The following is a 24,129-nucleotide window of genomic DNA, read 5'->3' as shown; positions in this document are numbered from 1 at the left end:
GATCTACCTTTTAACCATTTTATTTATTTAAAATATAAATGTACATAGGAACATAGAAAAGCACATAACTGGAAAAGACTAGGCAGTCCAAAAACTACCACGTCTCAATCACCCATTGCCTCAAATATCTATCCAATGCTCCCTTAAAATTTTCCACACTGTCTCCACTGAGCAGTTCATTCCACAAATTCACCACCCTCTTTGCAACGCAGTTCAATCTAAACTGTCTGTTCACCCTCCCTCCCTCTTCTCAGCTTTTTTTAAAGATAATTTTAAAAACAAGTTTAGAAGAGGGATACGGGGCTCTTGCATAACACACCAAAAGAAATGTTCATATGATTTAAAAAAAAGAGTACTTTTTAAAATCCTTGTGAATATTATTGCATCACAAAATCGACTGATCTAAGGAGGGTGTGGCTAAAGAAGTGATTAAGACAAAGCAATACGATTCCACAAGGAGATTAAAAAAATATACTACGATCAAAACGATAAAAATCTCCAGGAAAACTGGATTTACCGATTTTTAAAAAACCTCAACTTCTGCCATTGAAAGTGAGCTCATCAGCCATGAGCTCTCTACAGGTGATTGGTGACACTCACCATCCAATCACAATGCGCCTATTAGCCATTGCAAAGTTGTTAACCCCAAGTCTTCTGTGGTTGTGTTTTAATCTTGGTGATAACACACGGCTGATTTTTTTTTTCTTCCCTCCCTCCTCTGATCAGAAAGCTGTGGTGCCAGGTGGGAAGGGCAACGAAACGTTTGCAAACAGCGATCGGATGGCTGTTTGATATTGTAAAATAGATTGGCTGCATCGCGTCTTCTGTTGTTTCTAAAACACAAGTAACAGCATATCTTCTGATAATCGTTTCGGACAGGGGTTGTCAACATCCTCCCTGGATACAGATTGGTGAGTTTTTAAAATATATATGTATATATATTCTTATCATTGTTAAATTCATAGATTTCAGCTATTTAAAATCTTGCTTTAATAAAACTTAATTTTTTTTTGTAAATTAACAGCAGCATGGGAAAGATGACGAGTGTATTCCCTTTTGCTTTGGTCTCGATTCCGCCCATGCTGTCGCGTCAATCGTGGCTAAAGATACTGATAATTGCAAGCAGTTTTAAGGGAAGAGAGGGGGGGAAATATCTAACATTTTTTTCACCTTTCACACCGACCAACAATACAAGAGAAAAATCATCGATAGTTTCCAAAATAACTTTATTGGATCGAGTCGGGACTTTTTTTTTTCTCTCTCCCCGTTCTCCAAGATAGGGGGTAGCAGACAAAAATGAGATATATGTCTGCGAAGCAAAATGCGTACGTTGCACGGTTCTCTTTTTAAAAAAAAAATATACATAACATTGATTAATTTTCCATTTTCAATTCCAAGAGGATGAATGATAAATGTAACCTGCGTTGCCACCGGACACATTGTAACTCTTTAATAATGATTCCGTGGGTAAGATTTGAAGTGCTGAGATATTGCTGGCTGCCCTTGGTTTCAGAGAGGTGGTGGATGACATATTTAGCTCGCTTTATATTAAGTTATGGCTGGACTAATGGTCGCTGCTTTTCTCTCTCTCTCTTTTGCAAATTCATGTTCCGTGTTACGCGCCATTGGTGCACAGGTCTGGAAACCCGGGGAGAACTATCGCTCTCATTTTTGTAGAATTTAGTCGGTTTAGTTGGATATTAAAAATTTTTTAAAGTTGGGCGTATTTTCGGATGTATTGGGGCTTTTATTTTTTTTTGCACACGGTGGAAGATTTAACGACGGTCGGATTGTTTGCATTGACTGTTGTTGGTGGCGCTGTTTTGCGCTTCTAAGGGACTTTGGATTTAATGTCGATTTGACCAAATTGAAAGGAGGGGAAAAAGGGGGGCGGGCACAGAATCAAATAATATATTCTTGTTTGTTTATTTTAACCGTGAACGAGGGGGTATAGCCTGAGGAGACAGGAAAAAATGCACCCACTGTGCGCTCCTAATCTTCCATTTTTGCCTTGGGATTATTGAACCATTTTTAAAATGATCTTCCGCTCATCCTTCGTGGGGCCCCCTGTTTAAAATGTACTGGCTGCTTCTGCTGCTTTTCACAAGGGGCGGAGATTTGATAAATTGTATCAAACGAGAACACTTTCATTTTATTGAGAATCCGGATGGATCTCTCTCCTCTGTTTGCAAATCTCCACACGATTCTTTGTAACTTATCTCAACCTTTCTATCGAGTTTGAGATTTTTTTTATAACGTTACTGGAGTCGGGGAGATATATTGCTGCAGAAATCAGGTGCCATTTTTTTCTTCCAAGTTTTTGTAATGTGAAAAGTGACGGTGGTAATAATGGTCAACGAAAAAAATAAATAAAGAATGCATAGATTTTTTTTACGACATGGGGTTAGTGTTTTTTTTAAAAAAGCAAATGCCCATGGGTTCGATTTTCTGCTTTTTGTGAAATGGGTATAAATTTATAACATGATTACATATGTACGAATGGATAATCTTAGATTTAAAAGTGGAGGCCTTTCGATGGAGTGAAAGCTGAGGTGATTTAATTTTATCTATAGTAGATGAATAGATATAGTAGACGACAGACTTGAAGGTGGGTGTATTTCACAAAAAAAACCAAATTGTTAAAACCTTTGCACATGTGAAAATATCACCCAGAGTTCTGTGCTCTGGAACAATCTGACGCCAACACTAGTACAGGATCATCATGCAGGATGACTGTATGTTGCCATTGTTGTACCATACTTGCAAAAGAGCAGTGATTATGTATGGTCATACTTGCAGTATTATTTATTTCTGTACAATCAATGTGGCTAGAGACAAGTTGAATTCCATAGGTCGCCAAGATACTTATCTAGCAATGTGCCAGAGCAACTGAGCATGTCTGACCAATTTTTGAATCTCTGGAGAGTGCCAGGTACTGCTCCGCCTCTGCAGAAGGAATAAAAAAAATTTTTTTTTCTAAAATTACCAGAAACAATGGTCAGTAATTTCACTATATAGGCTAAATAATGGAGCAAGAAATACCAGAAATATTTGATTGTGTCAAAATGGGCACAAATCACTTGAATCTCTGTTGCCCATGAGTTATGTGATCATAATTTTCATTGGATGTTTATGGTTGTCAACATCTGTGTTCATTTATATTCAAGAATAAATTCAGATTTGGATTGGAGCTATCCTGAACAAAACAGCTGTTCTTTCAGCTTGCTGCAGCAAATACAGTTGTCGCGTATGCTTTAGGATTGCACCATATATTTCTGGCTGTTCCTATGCCCTAAAAAGACTATAGAGAAGCAATGCAGAATATAGACCTCTGGCCATGGATTCCAACATGTGACTGTAGTGGTGATATCACATCATCACCTCCCAATGTCCTTAGTCATAGAGACAAGCAACACAGATAAAATGGTGGATTCCATTGTCATGCTGTGGATCCATTTACACTGTATCGACTCTTGTACCAGGATGAAACTCATAACTGGAGGGGTGAACATTTCTTTACTGTCCATCTAGCTTGAGGAGTTTACATTACAACTTCCGTTCTAGAATTGCACTTAAAATGGATTCTCTGTTGTTTCTGCTTTTGTGCTTTAAAGGAAAGAGCGTATTATTTTCAATATAAATGAAATCCCATCAATGTAATAAAATTTATGGGGATTGGGTTCACCTCTGGAACTTGGATTCAAATCCATCCCAGACTGACTGGATGAAAATCTCCTGCTGGATGTATTGGTTTGACGTGAAATGAATTTTGGCAGTCTTAACCTAGTATTTAGGCCCAACCATCTTCAGCTGCTTCATCAATGACCTTCCCTCCATCATAAAGTCAGAAATGGGGATGTTTGCTGATTGCACAGTGTTCAGTTCCATTCACAACCCCTCAGATAATGAAAGCAGTCCGTGCCCTCATGCAGCCAGACCTGCACAACATCTAGGCTTAGACTGATAAGTGGCAAGTAACATTTGTGCCAGGCAATGACCATCTCCAACAAGAGAGAGTCTAACCACCTCCCCTTGACATTCAACGGCATCAGCATTGCCGAATCCCCCACCATCAACATCCTGGGGGTTACCATTGACCAGAAACTTAACTGGACCAGCCATATAAATACTGTGGCTACAAGAGCAGGTCAGAGGCTGGGTATTCTGCGGCGAGTGACTCACCTGACTCCCCAAAGCCTTTCCACCATCTACAAGGCACAGGTCAGGAGTGTGATGGAATACTCTCCACTTGCCTGGATGAGTGCAGCTCCAACGGCACTCGAGAAGCTCGACACCATCCAGGACAAAGCAGCCCGCTTGATTGGCAACCCATCCACCACCGTCGCACTGTGGCTGCAGTATGTACCATTCACTGGATGCACTGCAGCAACTCCCAAACCCGTGACCTCTACCACCAAGAAGGTCAAGGGCAGCAGGCACATGAGAACAACACCACCTGCACGTTCCCCTTCAAGTCACACCATCCCGACTTGGAAATATATCGCCGTTCCTTGATTGTCACTGGATCAAATTCCTGGAACTCCCTTCCGAACAGCACTGTGGGAGAACCTTCACCACATGGACTGCAGCGGTTCAAGAAGGCGGCTCACCACCACCTTCTGAAGGGCAATTAGGGATGGGCAATAAATGCTGGCTTTGCCAGTGACGCCCACATCCCATGAACGAATTTAAAAAATGCTTGCACCACTAAACTGCCCCTAATTCATCCATAAATTGACAATATCACTCCAAGGCCATAAGGATAGAAAGTGGAAAATGTCATGCTGCTGGAGTTTGGGTGTTCCTCTGAGATTGGAAGTGAGGCACATTGGAGCAAAGTAGCAGAAATTTTACTGTGCATTTTACTAATGCTATCTCTTAACTGGGAATGTTTGATGCTATATCTTAACTGGGAAACATTTCATTTTTGAGCGCTAACATTTTTCACCTTGATTGCAGAAGAAAACAATACATAACAAACTTTACATCCACCATTTTGGTTCTACCCTCATGCGACGGAGGTGCTCTGCTAACATGAGTTATGACTGACTGCCTCGGGGATTGGCTCCAAAAGGAAATCCAGATATTGGTATCTGAGACAGAGAAAAAGCAGTGCATACTCTTGTGCACAGAATTTCAGGATTAAGAGTGTGTTTTCTTTCCTTAAAGACCAATTATGTTCAAGCGCTTCTCTGAACTTTACTTTCTTGTTCCTGTCAAAGCTTCAAATACACTACCCTACATACTATTTTTTTCCTTCCTATACCCTCACTGTGTTTAAGTCCAGACTTCATGCACTCTTATTCATACTCATTCTTTTCCAGGATCTCAGAATAAGGGAGCTCTTTATCTTGCTGAGTCTCTCCTTCCTCTTATCTTCAGGTTTTTAAAACTCAAGCTTGGAATAACTTATTTATCTCATCTACTATTTTTACTCTTTTCAACCTTGGTTGTGTCATGCACCATGGATTTTGGCCTTTCTTTTCCAAAAATGGAGAAACTAAAAGGGGAAATAAAATGAGATCTGATGCCTTTGTGGTAAATGGAGCCATAGGGGATAGGAAACTCCCAGTTTTAATCTTTGGTCTGTGCTGAGTTAGTTGCCCTTAGTTGCGGTCTCAGTGTCCACAGGCAAGAATCATACAGCACAGAAGGAGACCATTTAGCCCATCGTACCTGTGCCGGCTCTTTGAAAGAGCTACTCAATTAGTCCAACTCCCCTGCTATTTCCCCATAGCTCAGCAAATTTTTCCTTTTCAAGTATTTATCCAATTCCTTTTAAAAAGTTACTATTGAATTTGATTCCACCACCCTTTCAGTCAGTGCATTCCAGACCATAACAACTCGCTGCATAAAAAAATTCTCTTTGTCTTCCCCTCTGGTTCTTTTGCCAATTATCTTAAGTCTGTGTCCTTTGACCCTCCTGCCAGTGGAAGCAGTTTTTCCTTATTCACTCTAAACCCCTCATAATTTTGAATGCCTCGATTAAATCTCCCCTTAACCTTCTCTGCTCTAAGGAGAAGAATCCCAGCTTCTCTAATCTCCCCACATAACTGAAGTCCCTCATCCCTGGTGTCATTCTGGTAAATTTCCTCTGCACCCTCTCTAAGGCCTTGACATCCTAAGTGAGGGAGAGGGAGAATCACCCAAATTTCCTTTCTGTGACTCCTGCTGGAAAGTGCATGAATGTCGATGTCAGGCAAGGACAGGATCAGGCTCAGCTACAGTATTCTTTTGTTCAATAACTTGCCAACACGCACTGTGCAGATTCGCACGTGAAGAATGGCCACTTGTGGAATCATATTCCAACACGATTCAGCATCTTCAAGAGAAGAAGTCAAGAAATGTGTGTGTGTGGGAGGCATTTACACATAGGAGTTACATAGCTTAATATCCACACTAGCTCTCAACACTGATTTAGAACCAGGATGATCCCAAGTGGTACAGGTGCCAGTTAGGAATGGCTGTAAAAGAGATTGAACTAGAATTGATTGTGGGGAATGTTAAATCATTCCAGATACTCATTTTCAACAATATTTGGTAGTGTAATTTTTTTGTTTCTCACATAGAATATCAAAACATGTGTTGTTATAAATCACCCCCTTTGATGAAATATGCCGTTGCTTTATCACAAATCGAGAAATCCTATAGTACACCCATGCAATTATGTACATTCTGTAGCTCAAATGACTGTTGGAGTGCTTCAACTTTATTTGAAGATTGAAGGAACGTTAGGTTGGTGCTTGGAGTTTTGATTTCCCTGTCCGGTAAATAATGGGCTCCCTGATATGTTCGCATATAATCATTCCAGTGAAAAATATGCCAATTTATAGATGATTAATGGATCATTTACACTGTTTCTGGGCAACATTGTGATTCGATTAACAGAAGTAAGTACCTTCAAATCCACATGCAATCCTGTAGAGAATGATGAAACAAAAACAGAAAATTCTGGAAATACATAGCAGGTCCATCAACATCTGTAAAGGACAAATTAGTGTTTTGGGTATAACCCTTTATCAGAACTGAAAAAATGAGCAAGCATTTTAGTAAGGTTGGAGAAAGAGAGGGAGGAAACGTAGATTATAATTGTTTGGATAGAAACACTTTATTTTTGCTTCATGCCCTAAGACCTTGCTGAGTACAATGAATAATGTACTAGGTGCTGGAGTTGAGAATGTAACCATTCTTCATGCTGATCAGTGAAAATAATTTCACTCTATTTATTGGATTTGAAATGGCTGACCATTTTTGAGAAGGAGGCTTACAGCAACCCCCAACCTCTGATTCCTTGTTGTTTAATGGTATCTTTTTAAATCTGCAGTGCAGCATATTTAATTGTATAATAGATTCTTCTGTGAACATCTGTTCTAATGAGGATGATTGTTCTAATGTGAAACAGCATTCTATTGTTGGGAACAATTGTCAGAACAGGAAAAATTGAAAAATAGCTTTCTTCTTCCTTTTCTCCTCCTTCCCTCCCAGAGGGTAAGAACTGTTGATCTTTCGTCGAGTGAATAAAGGTAATGAATGATCTGCTTTTAGTAAGAAGGGCTGCAACAGAGCTGTGTAATGGGCAACTGCGTAATTCTTTAACATGCCAGAAGCAAATGTTATGCCTATTAAAGCATCTGTGGGTGGGAAATGGGCAATATCGACTTTTGCATCCAGTGTCAGGTCATGTATACTACAAGAAAGATCTAGGGCAACTCTTTATGCTGTCTACTGTCAGAATAATACCTCCTACTGTGGCATTTTTCATTTCTCACACCACACAACTTGTGGCTTGTGATGGTGTGAGATTGTCAATTAGTGCCAACTTATGGACGGCATTGGGATGTCCATTGGGACTGTTTGAAACTGATCATATTCATTTCATTTAGGATCTGCAGCTGAACCCACATTCAAGAGGTTAAAAGACATGTTGTACCACCTAAGTTCCCACAGATTTATTTATTTATAGCTTAAATTTTGCAGAAATTTTACAGAATTTTGACCACTGCCATGGCATTGTTATCTGACTAATAGAGAGTGCAACAGTGGATCATTAGGGACTTCCTCTGCTTTACCTCCACCACCCCTGTCACATACACATCTACATCCTTTACAGTGAGATGCCCAAGTTCTTTCTGGGTTCTCTCCACATTGATAACAGAACCTAGCATAGCAAGAGCTGTGACTATTAGCTCTCCATTCCAATGCAGTGTAATGGTGCTCCAACATACATTGTCACTGCACTGCCTAAAATATGATTTTTTTTTTCACATCACTGACTTTTTATAGTTAAACTGCTTTGTGAATGTCACAAGGAAGCTCCTGTGACATCGTAAAAGTTATTGTCACAAAGATCTTGTGGGGAGTAAAATATCAACTGTTGCTGCATTCCTCCAGTTATACCACTGACAAGTGCTTTTCTTCTCAGCTTTATTACCAAGAATAGATATTAACTGGAAGATAAATAAATGGAATGCTCTCAGCTGTGGCCATAGATATTCATGTACATGGTACAGAAATGTGAGTTCTCTTTTCTTTGTGAAATACTACTTCTGTTTCCCAGCAAAAGGTGCCAGCAAACTGTGTGATAGATGTTATAGTCAGTACTTGAAAACCATTTTATGTTTAATAACTGACTATTTTTTGGTGGGAGAAAGACAACGAGAGACAGTAAATAAGTTGAAGATAAGGTGGAAGTGAAGTTCAGCAGGTTATGTAACATTCTAAGTAGTGAACTGAGAGCTTTGAAATAACCATGCATCTCACTATAAATGTAAAAACTGTTTGCCTTCCAGACACATACAGCAATGGTGGAGTGTTTTTGCAAATTGTTATCAAGACTTAATTGTATTCCACATAGTAAGTAATAATATGGCTGATTGTGCCATTTTCTTATCTGTGTATGAAACAAAATTCATTTCCCCCCCCCACCCCCACCCCATCTCAAAGAAAAAAAAGTCACTTTTTTTTGTATGCCATAAATCATTCCCTGACAAGGCACAAACTGGTTTCCTGCTCCCAGGCTCTTAAAGCAGCTACTAGGAGGTATGCATCAGTGATTGGGAACTCATTGTTTGTTTGAGGATTTGTGAGTGTAAATCCTTACTTAGCCACTCTATGTTGCAACATTAATATTTTGTGCCATTCCCTGCATTTCACTCTGCTTTAAATAAAAGGAATTGAGACTTATATTAGTTGATCTACTGTGGTATTGCTTACAGAGAAAAATACTGCTTTGGGTACTTTGGTGCATTTGTTCTTTAGTTTTACTCATGCCCTTCATGATGCTGCTGCTAAATAAAATGAAATCGCTGTTTGCCAAAAATAAATGACTGTAGGGATCTTCCCCCATACACCTCAGGCCCATGATGGAGTGGAGATGGTGGAAAAATGGTAACTAAGTTAAATACATTATCTCTTTCTATGGTAAAAAGATAAATAGATATGAATTTTTGTAAAAGGCCTCACAACACAATTAAATCTTTCTATTTCTTTGAAGATGAATGAAATCCTTTGAGAAGTTTACTATGAACAGGGTGGCTCAGTAATGGCTTCTGAGCTTTGGAATGCTTGGGTCTTTGGTAAGCGTAGAATGGGGTGGGGGGAATTGTCCCTTTTTGAAGGTGCTTTGTGATGTCATCCCTGACAACACAATTGTTAATTCCACAGGTTGGTTGGTGAGCAGCAAGCGAGCTTGCTGGAAAGAGACACTTAGTACTGATCACTGAGCTAGCTCGGAAGCAAGATTCACAGCTAATCAATTAGCTGCCTCAAAAGTGGCACTCGCTCCTTTTTTTTCCCTAATAACTAGTTGCTCTCCAATGACATTGCTTACAGATAAATGAAACTGTCAGGAGTAGATTTTGACCTTTTGGGCAGCTGACCAGTAGAGCGTGCCAGCTGCCCACCCATTGGACCAGCAGAGAAGTCCAAGCTGTTTTGCTGGAGGAATTCCCATAGCTCAGGTGTTGAGCCTGCTGGCAGGCAGGTAAATCTGTAGGAGGAAATTGGTCGCAAGAGGTTTGGGGTGGGGCTGGCGGGGCGGTGGTGAGCCCAGGTGGCAGCAGCCCAAAGTATTCTTTTGAAGTCTTGATCCAGACATGGATGTAAGAGTGTGCTTAACATCTAGGCAGCATTCAACCAAGGAGTCACAGCAAAACTCAATCAATGGGGTCAATTGGAAAATCTTTCAGTAGCTGTGTCATATCTAACACGCAGGAAGATGTTCATGATTGTCAGACGCTAATCATTGCAGCCCCAGGAGATTGCTCCAGGAGTTCCTCAGAGCAACATCCTCAGCCCAACCGTTGTCCGGGCTTTCAACAGTGATTTTTCCCTTCAACATAAGGTCAGGAGTGGGCAGTTGGCTGATTATTCCAATGTGTGCAGCTCCATTCACAACTCCTCCAATAATGAAGTAGTCCATGCTAGCCTACAGCAGGATCTGGACAGTGTCAAGGCTTGGGCTGACGAGTAATGGGTAATGTTTGAGCCACATAAGTGCCAAGCATTGACCATCTCAAATGAGAAAAAGCCCAACTCTCCCCTGACCTTCAATGGCTCCACTATTGCTAAGTACCCAACCATCAATATCTTGCAGGTCACCATTGGTCAGAAGCTTAACTAGACCAACCATATCAACAATGTGGCCGCAGGAGTAGGGCAGAGGTTGGATACTCTGCAATGAATGGCTACCTTCTGACTCTTAAAAGCTTCTCCATCATCATCAAGGCTCAGTCAGGAGTATAATGGAACATAGGAACAGAAATAGACCATATAGCCCCTTGAGCCTGTTCCATCATTCAATCAGATCATGGCTGATCTGTACCTCAACTCCATTAACCTGCCTTTGATCCATATCCCTTAATATCCTCACCTAACAAGAATCTATCAATCTCAGTCTTGAAAAATTCAGTTGACCCAGCATTCATATCTAGGGGGAGAGAAGGAAAGAGTTCCAGATTTCCACAACCCTTTGAAAAAGTGCCTCCTGATTTCACTCCTGAACAACCTACCTCTAATTTTAAGATTGTGCCCCTTGTTCTGGACTCGCCCACTGGAGGAAATAGTTTCTCTATATGGAAACTTGCTGTGCACCTGGATGAGGGCAGCTGCAGCAAGAAGCTTGATTCCATCAAGGACAAAGCAGTCTGCTGGATCAGCACCCATGCAACTGGACTCGATATTTGCACTTTGGGCACTGTGGTTGCAGTATGTACTATTTATAGGATACATTCCAGCAATTCACCAAGATGAACATCAGCACCTCCCAGCCCCAGGACCTCTTATCATTGAGCAGTATTGTGGGAACACCATCACCTCCAGGTTCCCCTCCAAGTCACACATGATCATGACTTGGATATATCGTTAGGTAGGAAATTCCAGAATTTGACTCAACACTATCATGGAGGCATCATCATCACATGGACTCCAGGGGTTCAAGGCCCACCACTTTCTCAGGGAACTCGATAGGCAATAAGTGTGGCCTTGCCAATGTTGCCCACATCCTGAGAACAAATATTTTAAAAAATATTTTAGTAATAGGTATTTTCTCTGTACAATTACATTTTCTCGCCTGTGTTTTCTATGCCCCAAAACAGCATAAATTCGAATTGTGCTTTCTATTTGGCATTTTATATATTTTTAAAAATTTATTCTTGGTATGTGGGCAATGCTAGCATTTATTGCCCATCCCGAGTTGCCCTGAGGTGGTGGTGTTGGGCCACCTTCTTGACTGCTATATTATCTTATCCTTTGTAGCAGTTTGATATAACCGAGTGGCTTGCTAGGCTTCTTCAGAGGGCAGTTAAGAGACATAGAAGCATAGAAAATAGAAGCAGGAGTAGGCCATTCGGCCCTTCGAGCCTGCTCTGCCACTCAGTATGATCATGGCTGATCCTCGATCTTAATACCATATTCCTGCTCTCTCCCCATATCCCTTGATGCCTTTTGTGTCTAGAAATCTATCTAGCTCCTTAACAGGGTACGGTAGCATAGTGGTTATGTTACTGGACTAGTAATCCAGAGACCTGGACTAATAATCCCGAGTCATGAGTTCAAATCCTGAAGCTGGGGAATTTAAATTCAATTAATTAAATAAAAATCTGGAATTAAAATACTAGTATCAGTAATGGTGGCCATGAAACTACCGGATTGTCGTAAAAACCCATCTGGTTCACTAATATCCTTTAGGGAAGGAAACCTGCCGTCCTTATCCGGTCTGGCCTATATGTGACGCCAGACCCACAGCAATGTGGTTGACTCTTAACTGCCCTCTGAAATGGCCCAGCAAGCCATTCAGTTGTAAAATCTCACTTAAAAAAAGTCACAATAAGAATAAAACCGGACGGATCACCCGGCATCAGACCACTAGGCACCGGACACGACAAAGGCAAACCAAGCCCAGGACCCTGCAAAGATCTCCTCACTAACATCTGGGGACTTGTGCCAAAATTGGGAGAGCTGTCCCACAGATTAGTCAAGCAACAGCCTGACATAGCCATACTCACAGAATCATACCTTTCAGCCAACGTCCCAGACTCTTCCATCACCATCCCTGGGTATGTCCTGTCCCACCGACAGGACAGACTGACCAGAGGTGGCGGTACAGTGGTATACAATAAGGAGGGAGTGTCCCTGGGAGTCCTCAATATTGACTCTGGACCCCATGAAATCTCATGGCATCAGGTCAAACATGGGCAAGGAAACCTCCTGCTGGTTACCACCTACTGCCCTCCCTCAGCTGATGAATCAGTCCTCCTCCATGTTGAACACCACTTGGAGGAAGCATTGAGGGTTACAAGGGCACAGAATTTACTCTGGGTGGGGGACTTCAATGTCCATCACCAAGAGTGGCTCGGTAGCACCACTACTGACCGAGTCCTAAAGGACAGCTGCTAGACTGGGCCAGAGTGGGTGGTGTGAACCAACACGAGGGAAAAACTTACTTGACCTCGTCCTCACCAATCCACCTGTCGCAAATGCATCTGTCCATGATAGTATTGGTAGGAGTGACCACTGCACAGTCCTCATGAAGACGAAGTCCCGTCTTCGCACTGAGGACACCATCCAACGTGTTGTGTGGCACTACCACCGTGCTAAATGGGATAGATTCAGAACCGATCTAGCAGCTCAAAACTGTGCATTCATGAGGCGCTGTGGGCCATCAGCAGCAGCAGAATTGTATTCCAGCACAATCTGTAACCTCATGGCCTGGCATATTCCTCACTCTATCATTACCAACAAGCCAGGGGAGCATCCCTGGTTCAGTGAAGAGTGTAGAAGAGCATGCCAGGAGCAGCACCAGGCGTACCTTAAAAATGAGGTGCCAACCTGGTGAAGCTACAACTCAGGACTACATGCATACTAAACAGCGGAAGCAATATGCTATAGACAGAGTTAAGCGATTCCACAACCAACAGATCAGATCAAAGCTCTGCAGTCCTGCCACATCCAGGCATGAATGGTGGTGGACAATTAAACAACTAATGGGAGGAGGAGGCTCTGTAAACATCCCCATCCTCAATGATGGCAGAGTCCAGCACATGAATGCAAAAGATAAGGCTGAAGCAACTGTCTTCAGCCAGAAGTGCCAAGTGGATGATCCATCTCGGCCTCCTCCCGATATCCCCACCATCACAGAAGCCAGTCTTCAGCCAATTCGATTCACTCCACGTGATATCAAGAAATGGCTGAGTGCACTGGATACAGCAAAGGCTATGGGCCCCGACAACATCCCGGCTGTAGTGCTGAAGACTTGTGCTCCAGAACTAGCTGCGCCTCTAGCCAAGCTGTTCCAGTACAGCTACAACACTGGCATCTACCCGACAATGTGGAAAATTGCCCAGGTATGTCCTGTCCACAAAAAGCTGGATAAATCCAATCCGGCCAATTACCGCCCCATCAGTCTACTCTCAATCATCAGCAAAGTGATGGAAGGTGTCGTCGACAGTGCTATCAAGCGGCACTTACTCACCAATAACCTGCTCACCGATGCTCAGTTTGGGTTCCGCCAGGACCACTCGGCTCCAGACCTCATTACCGCCTTGGTCCAAACATGGACAAAAGAGCTGAATTCCAGAGGTGAAGTGAGAGTGACTGCCCTTGACATCAAAGGCAGCATTTGATCGAGTATGGCACCAAGGAGCCCTAGTAAAATTGAAGTCAATGGGAATCGGGGGAAAAACTCTCTGGTGGCTGGAGTCATACCAGGCATATGACATGCATAGACAGCTGGGATCAAGTGGATCCTTTGAAGAGTATAGAGATTGCCGGAGTAGAGTTAAGAGAGAAATCAGGAGGGCAAAAAGGGGACATGAGATTGCTTTGGCAGATAAGGCAAAGGAGAATCCAAAGAGCTTCTACAAATACATAAAGGGCAAAAGAGTAACTCGGGAGAGAGTAGGGCCTCTTAAGGATCAACAAGGTCATCTATGTGCGGATCCACAAGAGATGGGTGAGATCCTAAATGAATATTTCACATCGGTATTTACGGTTGAGAAAGGCATGGGGATGTTAGGGAACTTGGGGAAATAAATAGTGATGTCTTGAGGAGTGTACATATTACAGAGAGGGAGGTGCTGGAAGTCTTAATGCGCATCAAGGTAGATAAATCTCCGGGACCTGATGAAATGTATCCCAGGACGTTATGGGAGGTTCAGGAGGAAATTGCGGGTCCCCTAGCAGAGATAGGTGAGGTGCCTGAAGATTGGAGGGTAGCAAATGTTGTGCCTTTGTTTAAGAAGGGCGGCAGGGAAAAGCCTGGGAACTACAGACCGGTGAGCCTGACATCTGTAGTGGGTAAGTTGTTAGAGGGTATTCTGAGGGACAGGATCGACAGGCATTTGGAGAGGCAGGGACTGATTAGGAACAGTCAGCATGGTTTTGTGAGAGGAAAATCATGTCTCACAAATTTGATTGAGTTTTTTGAAGGGGCAACCAAGAAGATAGATGAGGGCTGTGCAGTAGACGTGGTCTACATGGACTTTAGCAAAGCCTTTGACAAGGTACCGCATGGTAGGTTGTTACATAAGGTTAAATCTCACGGGATCCAAGGTGAGGTAGCCAATTGGATACAAAATTGGATTGACGACAGAAGACAGAGGGTTGTTTTTCAAACTGGAGGCCTGTGACCAGCGATGTGCCTCAGGGATCGGTGCTGGGTCCGCTGTTATTTGTAATTTATATTAATGATTTGGATGAGAATTTAGGAGGCATGGTTAGTAAGTTTGCAGATGACACCAAGATTGGTGGCATTGTGGACAGTGAAGAAGGTTATCTAGGATTGCAACGGGATCTTGATAAATTGGGCCAGTGGGCCGATGAATGGCAGATGGAGTTTAATTTAGATAAATGTGAGGTGATGCATTTTGGTAGATCGAATCGGGCCAGGACCTACTCCGTTAATGGTAGGGCGTTGGGGAGAGTTAGAACAAAGAGATCTCGGAGTACAGGTTCATAGCTCCTTGAAAGTGGAGTCACAGGTGGATAGGGTGGTGAAGAAGGCATTCAGCATGCTTGGTTTCATTGGTCAGAACATTGAATACAGGAGTTGGGATGTCTTGTTGAAGTTGTACAAGACATTAGTAAGGCCACACTTGGAATACTGTGTACAGTTCTGGTCACCCCATTATAGAAAGGATATTATTAAACTAGAAAGAGTGCAGAAAAGATTTACTAGGATGTTACTGGGACTTGATGGTTTGACTTATAGGGAGAGGTTGGATAGACTGAGACTTTTTTCCCTGGAGAGTCGGAGGTTTCGGGGTGATCTTATAGAAGTCTATAAAATAATGAGGGGCATAGATAAGGTCGATAGTCAAAATCTTTTCCCAAAGGTAGGGGAGTCTATAACGAGGGGGCATAGATTTAAGGTGAGAGGGGAGAGATACAAAAGGGTCCAGAGGGGCAATTTTTTCACTCAAAGGGTGGTGAGTGTCTGGAACGAGCTGCCAGAGGCAGTAGTAGAGGCGGGTACAATTTTGTCTTTTAAAAAGCATTTGGACAGTTACATGGGCAAGATGGGTATGGAGGGATATGGGCCAAGTGCAGGCAATTGGGACTAGCTTATTGGTATAAACTGGGTGACATGGACATGTTGGGCTGAAGGGCCTGTTTCCATGTTGTAAACTTCTATGATTCTACAAAGGAAGATTGTAGTGGTTGTTGGAGGCCAATCATCTGAGCCCCAGGACATTGCTGCAGGAGTTCCTCAGGGCAGTGTCCTAGGCCCAACCATCATCAGCTGCTTCATCAATGACCTTCCCTCCATCATAAGGTCAGAAATGGGGATGTTCGCTGATGATTGCACAGTATTCAGTTGCATTCCCAACCCCTCAAATAATGAAGCAGTCCGAGCCCGCATGCAGCAAGACCTGGACAACATCCAGGCTTGGGCTGATAAGTGGCAAGTAACATTCGCGCCAGACAATTGCCAGGCAATGACCATCTCCAACAAGAGAGAGTCTAACCACCTCCCCTTGACATTCAACGGCATTACCATCGCCGAATCCCCTACCATCAACATCCTGGGGGTCACCATTGACCAAAAACTTAACTGGACCAGCCATATAAATACTGTGGCTACGAGAGCAGGTCAGAGGCTGGGTATTCTGCGGCGAGTGACTCACCTCCTGACTCCCCAAAGCCTTTCCACCATCTACAAGGCACAAGTCAGGAATGTGATGGAATACTCTCCACTTGCCTGGATCAGTGCAGCTCCAACAACACTCAAGAAGCTCGACACCATCCAGGACAAAGCAGCCCGCTTGATTGGCACCCCATCCACCACCCTAAACATTCACTCCCTTCACCACCGGCACACTGTGGCTGCAGTGTGTATCATCCACAGGATGCACTGCAGCAACTCGCCAAGGCTTCTTCGACAGCACCTCCCAAACCCGCGACCTCTACCACCTAGAAGGACAAGAGCAGCAGGCGCATGGGAACAACACCACCTGCACGTTCCCCTCCAGGTCACACACCATCCCGACTTGGAAATATATCGCCGTTCCTTCATCGTCGCTGGGTCAAAATCCTGGAACTCCCTTCCTAACAGCACTGTGGGAGAACCGTCACCACACTGACTGCAGCGGTTCAAGAAGGCGGCTCACCACCACCTTCTCAAGGGCAATTAGGGATGGGCAATAAATGCTGGCTTTGCCAGCGACGCCCACATCCCATGAACGAATAAGAAAAATATATATTCAGTAACTTGGCCTCCACAACCTTCTGTGGTAGAGAATTCCACGGGTTCACCACCCTCTGAGTGAGACCATATTGGTGTGGGACTCGAGTCAAAGATAGGCCAGACTGGGTTAGAAGCGGTGAACCAGTTGGGTTTTTGCAGCACTCCAACAGCTTTGTGGTCACTGGTGCCCATATTTCCAGATTTTTAAAAATTGAATTAAAATTCTCAAAACGGAATTCTCAAGCTGCCATGGTGGGATTTGAACTCTCATTATTTTGATTATTAGTTCAGACCTCTGGGCGACTAGTCCAGTAACATAACCACTATGCTACTGTAATAATATTCTAAGTGACCACAATAATTTAACATAAGTTCTCTCTTGTGAAACTATCTCTCAGCTTGTTACTGTATCCAGGAAACAAGACCTAGAATCATATGATTTAACATGCTGCTATGAAGTCAAAATGGATGAAGAAAATTAAGCAGTGAGGGGTAACTTGTGACAAACTATATTCAACAATAGAACTTTTGGAGATCATGAAACTGATTAGAAACAGGTCTCTAGACTTGGAAAATATGACAAATGTAACGATAGTCTGACAGTTGAATTAGTTTTATGCCAGTAACACTTGTTCAAAACCTTTCTCGAGAAACTATATGAAACCAGCCTTGCTCATGGTTTGACTGCTTATCTTGTATCCCACATACCAATCAGCTTGCTCAAAAGCTACACTCAAGACACGACGCTCAGCTTTTTAAAAAAAATACAAGTGATTTCCTTTATTGCGGTAAGGGTAAATTGGATGATGTCAAGTTTTATAATGACTGCAGTATATACCTTGTTATTTACACTATTCTATTAAGGTGTAAATTTGACTGTCCCTTAATAATTATAAGTAAACACAACCGTAAGTCATTCAGTTTGATTGTTGTTTGGTCAGTGAACTTTGCAAATTAGAATCTTCCCATTAGTTTCAGGTTGCAGCTCAGAATCACCCAGCACTTTGAGATTTGCATTTGTAACAGTGTTGACGTCTGGGTATGCTTATGTCCAGTTTTGAATATATTACTTATCTCGATTTCTTTGACGTCTGTTGGTGAAACTCGAGCTGCTCATGGTTACTCAGAGGATGTGCTGTTTTGGAAACACAGGAACATCATACCATGTAAAGCACAATGTATTATTCTGCTGTTAAACAGCAGAGCAGTGGGATTAGTTTTTGATTGGTCTAGCAGAGAGCCAGCACAAACATTGTAGACCAAGTGGCTGTCTTCTGTCCTGTAAACATATATGGTTTTATCCCTTTAAGGCTACAAAGTCTAACTGATGATAAGTAAAGACTTGGTGAGTTTATATACCTGTCAACTAACATGCTGACGACATTGGGGTAATTTTATGATTTCATGCCATTGGTAGGGAGCCTCATCTGCTGGGAGGGAGGAAGTATTTGAAACTTGGTTGCGTGTTGTGCATGGTTTTCTGACCGTTCAATTAAATTTTGCTGGTCTGATCTGGAGGTACTGACTTTGAATGTAGTGATGATCCTCCCTCAAGGCTAAGTAGCTCAATTAAACTAGAACTTGCTGGTGAAACACCTGAGGTAGAACCTAAGTTCTAGATGTATGATGCTTACAAGGATGAAGCCGGAAGAGACCTCAGACTCTTGGTAGACTGATGCTCAACGTATTTGTCCAGTGCAGAGCAACAATCATAAAGACCATAGAATGTTGAACAACATAGGCAAAACAGCAGAATACAAGTCCGAGGATGTCATGACCAAAGGTGCTTTGGTCAGGATGCACCTGGAGTACTCTGTTCAGTTCTGGTTGCCGAGACAGAAGACTGGCAGTCAATCACTGGAAGCAGGGCAGAGAAGAGAGCCAGAAGGCTGATTCCTGGTATTCCTTAAGGTCTGAACTATGAGGAAAGATTGGGGGGAGAAAATGGGCATTTCAGCCAGAAGGAAGGTGACTGAGAAATGATCTTAGAGACATTTAAATGGTTATGGCAATAAGTTAAATATTGAGAACAGGATAACCGGGCATAAATTCAAAGTAGTAAAAAGTAAACTGGTAAATTTAGGACTGATGTCAGGAAATTTTTTTCACAGAGTGATCATTGTATGGAATAACTTCCAGGGGGAGAAGTGGAGGCAAAAACAATGAAATCTTTAAGAAACAATTAGATGCTGAAAGGGGCCACTTTAGAATCTGGTTGGATGACCCAAGATGGGCCAAATGGCCTTCCTCATCCGTGATGTGTATAATTTCTGCCCCCTATGTTCTTAGGCAATAGGAGAGCCCCTACATTGTCCTAGGAGTTTAATTTGCTGACCTTTCCTCCACCCTTCACAAACTTGAGTAGTTTTGAATGTTGTCATTAGTTGTATTTTGGACATTAGTACCACACCTTTATCGGAAAGATCGCATTTATGCCAATATACATTAATGTTACACCAATGCACTTGTTAATTCATTGCTTCAAATTGCTCTCGCAACAGTCATCACCAGTCATCGTATCGTATCTTCACACTCTTCCCTGCCACAAGGCTATACATGCCTTGGCATCATCGTTGTCACTTCCAATGACATACTGGTAACTATGATGTGGAGATGCCGGTGATGGACTGGGGTTGACAATTGTAAACAATTTTACAACACCAAGTTATAGTCCAACAATTTTATTTTAAAATTCACAAGCTTTCGGAGGCTTCCTCCTTCCTCAGGTGAATGTCAAGAAATCCTCGAACCTCTCGCATTTATAAATCACAGAACAATACCTGGTGATTACAGACAGTCTTTTCAACTGCCCGTTGCCAAGGCAACCAAAGTGTTCAGACAGATAGGTGTTACCTACAGGGCCACCGAATATACAAACGGCCAGAACAAAAAAGAGAGGCAGAAACATCCGGAAAGAAAAGACAGCAATTGACCCGTTATATTAAAAATAGATAACTTTTGTTCGCTGGTGGGGTTACGTGTAGCATGACATGAACCCAAGATCCCGGTTGAGGCCGTCCTCATGGGTGCGGAACTTTTCTATCAATTTCTGCTCGACGATTTTGCGTTGCCATGTGTCTTGAAGGCCGCCTTGGAGTATGCTTACCCGAAGGTCGGTGGCTGAATGTCCTTGACTGCTGAAGTGTTCCCTGACTGGGAGGGAACCCTCCTGTCTGGCGATTGTTGCGCGGTGTCCGTTCATCTGTTGTCGCAGCGTCTGTATGGTCTCGCCAATGTACCATGCTCTGGGGCATCCTTTCCTGCAACGTATGAGGTAGACAACGTTGGCCGAGTCACAGGAGTATGAACCATGCACCTGGTGGGTGGTGTCCTCTCGTGTGATGGTGGTATCTGTGTCGATGATCTGGCATGTCTTGCAGAGGTTACCGTGGCAGGGTTGTGTGGTGTCGTGGACGCTGTTCTCCTGAAAGCTGGGTAATTTGCTGCGAACGATGGTCTGTTTGAGGTTGGGTGGCTGTTTAAAGGCAAGTAGTGGCGGTGTGGGGATGGCCATTGCGAGGTGTTCGTCGTCATTGATGACATGTTGAAGGCTGCGGAGAACATGGCGTAGTTTCTCCGCTCCGGGGAAGTACTGGACGACGAAGGGTACTCTGTTGGTTGCGTCCCGTGTTAGTCTTCTGAGGAGGTCTATGTGATTTTTCGCTGTGGCCCGTCGGAACTGTCGATCGATGAGTCGAGCGTCATATCCCGTTCTTACGAGGGCGTCTTTCAGCGTCTGTAGGTGTCCATCGCGTTCCTCCTCGTCTGAGCAGACCCTGTGTATTCGCAGGGCCTGTCCATAGGGGATGGCCTCTTTGACATGGTTAGGGTGGAAGCTGGAAAAGTGGAGCATCGTGAGGTTGTCCGTGGGCTTGCGGTAGAGTGAGGTGCTGAGGTTCCCGTCTTTGATGGAGATTCGTGTGTCCAAGAAAGAAACTGATTCCGAGGAGTAGTCCATGGTGAGCTTGATGGTGGGATAGAACTTGTTAATGTTATCGTGTAGTCTCTTTAGTGATTCTTCGCCGTGGGTCCATAGAAAGAAAATGTCGTCTATGTATCTGGTGTATAGCGTTGGTTGGAGGTCCTGTGCAGTGAAGAAGTCCTGCTCGAACTTATGCATGAAAATGTTGGCGTATTGGGGTGCGAATTTGGTCCCCATGGCTGTTCCGTGTGTTTGGGTAAAGAACTGGTTATCGAAGGTGAAGACATTGTGATCCAGGATGAAGCGGATGAGTTGTAGGATGGCGTCTGGAGATTGGCTGTTGTTGGTGTTAAGTATTGATGCTGTCGCAGCGATGCCGTCATCGTGGGGGATACTGGTGTCGAGTGCCGAGACGTCCATCGTGGTGAGAAGTGTTCCTGGTTCAACTGGTCCCATGTTCTCCCCGCGTGGGAGACTTCTACTGCCTCCCAAAGATACACAAAGCCAACACACCCGGACGTTCTATCGTATCAGGCAACGGAACCCTGTGTGAGAACCTCTCTGGATACATCGAGGGCATCCTGAAACCCATCGTACAGGGAACCCCCAGCTTCTGTCGCGACTCTACAGACTTCCTACAAAAACTCAGTACCCACGGACCAGACAGGAGGGTTCCCTCCCAGTCGGGGAACACTTCAGCAGTCAAGGACATTCAGCCACCGACCTTCGGGTAAGCGTACTCCAAGGCGGTCTTCGAGACACACGACAACGCAAAATCGTCGAGCAGAAATTGATAGCCAAGTTCCACACCCATGAGGACGGCCTCAACCGGGATTTTGGGTTCATGTCACGCTACACGTAACCCCACCAGCGAACAAAAGTTATCTATTTTTAATATAACGGGTCAATTGCTGTCTTTTCCTTCCGGATGTTTCTGCCTCTCTTTTTTGTTCTGGCCGTTTGTATATTCGGTGGCCCTGTAGGTAACACCTATCTGTCTGAACACTTTGGTTGCCTTGGCAATGGGCAGTTGAAAAGACTGTCTGTAATCACCAGGTATTGTTCTGTGATTTATAAATGCGAGAGGTTCGAGGATTTCTTGACATTCACCTGAGGAAGGAGGAAGCCTCCGAAAGCTTGTGAATTTTAAAATAAAATTGTTGGACTATAACTTGGTGTTGTAAAATTGTTTGCAATACTGGTAACTATCAGTGCTTCATCCTAGTGTTGCGTGACTCAAAATGCTTTTTCCCAATATCATTCAAGTTTGGAAGCACAACATTTATAATTGTACCAATGTGTGTTTTTCACTTAATAGAGCAAAATATGAACATTTCAATTATTCATCATTATGATTTATCAAAATGCTAGTGACAAAACTGGTCTGTGTTCCACAGAACATTTGTCTCTTTTCTAATCTTGGTCAAGAGTCACCCCGGTATCCTTCACTTAATTTTAAACCAGCCCCCCTTTCTGTTTTTTGTACTTTGTACACTCAGGCAGGGTTGTAATAGATGGAAAAGGCTGGCACTTTGCCTGATTGCATGGTTATTGAACTGGGAAGGCTGAAGCCTCAAAGATTGCCTCTGGAGCTAATTAAGATAGTTTTATCATCTAGTGAATTTCATGTATGTATTTGTATCAAAACCAGGGAAAGTTCCTCCAAGAGGATTCTTACCATAGTCTGGCTAAATTTCCATGATCTGGCATTAAGATGGGGTAAAATGTTGGCTCCACACAATTTTATAGCAATAGTAGTATCTGATTGCACTCTAGCCAAAGAGATTCATCATCATCTGTTTGGAAGGATGTACCACATTTGAGATGGAATGTAAATACAATATAGAGCAGATGTTTCAGAAAATGCAATAAACTTCTTACAAAGACAAAACCTTATCTTGTACTATCCACACACAAAAAGAATACATAACTGGTTAGTGAAGAAATTCCGATGGCCTGCTGTGCCGCCCAAAGTCAAGGCTGCTGACCTGGACCCAAATTACGGGGACAAGGTCATCAGTACAGTCGTAGCAGGTGCACTGCGCCTGCTCCAACTAAGGCCTGGAGTGTCACAGCTGCTCCTTGTTGCTCCAGCGCAGCTGACACGCCCAGGAAGGCCCGTGCGGGAACAGAGCGCTCCGAACTTTTGTAGCTTATAAAAGAGCTATCCAGCTGTCCCTGCAAGGTGATTGATTTCTTTCAGAATTGATTTTCCTGCTCCCTCTGACATTGTGGAGCCTTTAATACACCCATGATGAAACCTAAGGAGATCTATAGAGGTTTTATTTTGTTTTTAATCAGCCCTGGTATCTTTCCAACAGTTGCTTTCCAGTTTAATTTGGTCTTTCCCATTCCAGCTCAAAAAAATCAAATCAAGAGAGATTCTATTTTCTGATTTTTTTTTTATTCGTTCATGGGATGTGGGTGTCACTGGCAAGGCCAACATTTATTGCCCATCCCTAATTGCCCTTCAGAGGTGGTGGTGAGCCGCCTACTTGAACCGCTGCAGTCTATGTGGTGAAGGTTCTCCCACAGTTCTGTTAGATAGGATTTTGATCCAGCGACGATGAAGGAATGGCGATATATTTCCAAGTCGCGATGGTGTGTGACTTGGAGGGGAACGTGCAGGTGGTCGTGGGTTTGGGAGGTGCTGTCGAAGAAGCCTTGGCGAGTTGCTGCAGTGCATCCTGTGGATGGTACACGCTGCAGCCACTGTGCATCGGTGGTGGAGGGAGTGAATGTTTAGGGTGGTGGATGGGGTGCCAATCAAGCGGGCTGCTTTGTCCTGGATGGTGTTGAGCTTCCTGAGTGTTGTTGGAGCTGCACTGATCCAGGCAAGTGGAGAGTATTCCATCACACTCCTGACTTGTGCCTTGCAGATGGTGGAAAGGCTTTGGGGAGTCAGGAGGTGAGTCACTCGCCGCAGAATACCCAGCCTCTGACCTGCTTTTGTAGCCACAGTATTTATATGGCTGGTCCAGTTAAGTTTCTGGTCAATGGTGACCCCCAGGATGTTGGTGGGGGA

At 43.4% G+C, this 24,129-nt stretch overlaps 1 protein-coding gene across 1 annotated transcript in view; it reads left to right on the top strand.

The window, feature by feature from the left end:
• The first annotated feature begins 690 nt into the window (after positions 1-690).
• The window catches only part of LOC137344486 (enhancer of polycomb homolog 1-like), a 201,503-nt gene continuing 178,064 nt past the window's right edge, over positions 691-24,129 (top strand). Inside the window, exon 1 of the mRNA XM_068007510.1 lies at positions 691-911. The gene's annotated coding sequence lies outside the window, so the exon portion shown is untranslated. The remainder of the gene's footprint in view (positions 912-24,129) is intronic.

Source organism: Heptranchias perlo, chromosome 2 (assembly GCF_035084215.1).
Source record: "Heptranchias perlo isolate sHepPer1 chromosome 2, sHepPer1.hap1, whole genome shotgun sequence".
Classification (NCBI taxonomy): Eukaryota; Metazoa; Chordata; class Chondrichthyes; order Hexanchiformes; family Hexanchidae; genus Heptranchias; species Heptranchias perlo.
Note: the sequence above shows the minus strand (reverse complement) of the source record. Positions and strands in the feature narration are given on the sequence as shown.